We start from the raw sequence: 2,204 nt of genomic DNA, 5'->3' as shown, positions 1-2,204 counted from the left end.
TATACGATTTTAACGCCCTATAAGTTCGGACACTTTTTAGCGCGGACCCGACGACGTCCATATAATTGTAATAATAATATATAATAATCGCAATATATAATTTCATTAAGAAAGAAGATATCAACATTATTTACCTTAGAACTAAGTCCAAACTCATGGTACCACGATTTCGTTTAACTAAGGCAAACGTTTCTTTTATGGGGAGCTGAACTACAATAAGATTACGGAGCATATATTAAGATTACCATTTCCTAGGTTTAAAACTTACATTAAAAGTATTTTAATCGAAAAGTCACATTACAAAATTGTAGACTACGTATTAGATGCATGGAAAGACTAGATTCGACACTAATATGATCCAAAATGTATTCCATAGCATTTAAGTTTATTTGAAAAGAGCGATCCCTATAGTTTCTTGCTCGTTCTTTTCAGGGAGGTCAGCGTAGTGAACGTTCAGCAGCTTAAAAAATGACGTTTTCAAGTGTAAAAATTTTACCTATGGAATAAATGATTGTTTGACTTTAACTTTGCAAGGTCTGAGGGGGCACTGCCACTACGCCCGTCACCTTGAGACATAAGTTGACAAGTCCCATGGGCCTGTAATATCACCCTCCAAAACCGGAACACAGTAAGCAATGCTGACATTACTGTTTGGCGGCAGAAATAGGTAAGGTGGCAGTACCAGAAACAAAACAGTAACGAGAACGGACCCCCTCCGCCCCTGCCTAGCTTTAGATACGCACCACACCCCGCATAATGACTGTCACATACACTGAACGGTAATAAGGCTGTCGGCGAGATGTTTTCACGCTAAGACGGCTTTGATATTTGAATATAGTTTTCAACTATTCATTACGAAACTTGTACATTAATATATAACATTATTTTACGTTACTATTTATATCGGTTATGAGTTGTGCTTTATACGGGTGTTTATCATCATCTAAAATCTAAACGGAATAAAGAGAGGAGAGGAGTTTCTTTTGTTTTCCTAAAGATGAAACGAAGCAAGTAAAAAAGACTTGTCTGAGACTCATTCAGTTATTGTTTTCTTCATTTATTTAGCGCAGAGTAATACTTACATAACACAGATTGATTACATCAATATAATTAGACGCCATAACTTCGTGAGCATGTAGACAAGGGTTCTCGAGTTTTCAATTTGTACTGCCGATAAATATTACGTGGTTAATGTACCTAATTATTAACTAGGTAATGTATAAACTTGGACATGCAGTTTCAAATACATTGATTACCTTATTTAAATGTACCTGTCCAAAATATAATATTTTAAGTGCTTTTAATATATTTTTAAAATAAATCTTCAATATTATTCTATATATGTGAATTAATGAAAATTATAATATTATATCGATGTATATACCTAACGAACTTGTGTAATTATTACGAATCTGTTAATAGAATTATAGATAATAGATTCGCATTAGAATTTTCGCTATGTTGACCACGTAACGTAATAGAGAATAGAAATAGATAGTGATGGGTAACCCTGCCACTTCACGCACATATTTGTGCGTGTGCAGATACCGCCTTGTTGTATGTAGTAGTAGTAGGTAACTAACTTTCGATCGTTATTTGAAGTGCCCGGGGCGTGGCAGTACTTCCCTTGACGAACCTTTTATAAGGCGCTCTACTGCTTACTAAATCATTTAGAATTATTAGTTACGACAAGAATGTCAAGTAAATGACAACAGTATAGTGAGCAGATGGTCAATACATGTGAAACCTGCCTAATATTTGACCGGGTTTAGTGTAAAATTATAGTTTAAAAAAAGCAGGAGGTTTACAATTCGCCTGTGTTTTTTTTTGGTGTATGTTACGCGATAACTGGATTTGTGAACCGATTATGATGGTTCTTTTTTGTTGAAAGGATGGTACATCAGTATTGATCCCAAATTTTAAATTTAAAGAAAGTATTCCATCTTTAAAGGTTGGCAAACTAGGAGGTGATCCGGTTTCGCGCACTTTTCGGTAACCGATTTCAATAACTATGACTATGGGCGTCATAAGAAGGCTCAAGGTCACTCAGCGGGCATGGAGACAGCGATGCTCGGTATTTCCCTACGTGATAGAATCAGAAATGAGGAAATCCGTAGGAGAACTAAGGTAACCGACATAGCTCGAAGAATTGCTCAGCTGAAGTGGCAGTGGGCGGGGCACATACCTAAAAAAAAGGAGAACCG

Source organism: Hyposmocoma kahamanoa, unplaced genomic scaffold (assembly GCF_003589595.1).
Source record: "Hyposmocoma kahamanoa isolate Upper Pololo Valley unplaced genomic scaffold, ASM358959v1 211, whole genome shotgun sequence".
Lineage (NCBI taxonomy): Eukaryota > Metazoa > Arthropoda > Insecta > Lepidoptera > Cosmopterigidae > Hyposmocoma > Hyposmocoma kahamanoa.
The sequence above is the reverse complement of the archived record's forward strand: the minus strand, read 5'-3'. Positions refer to the sequence as shown.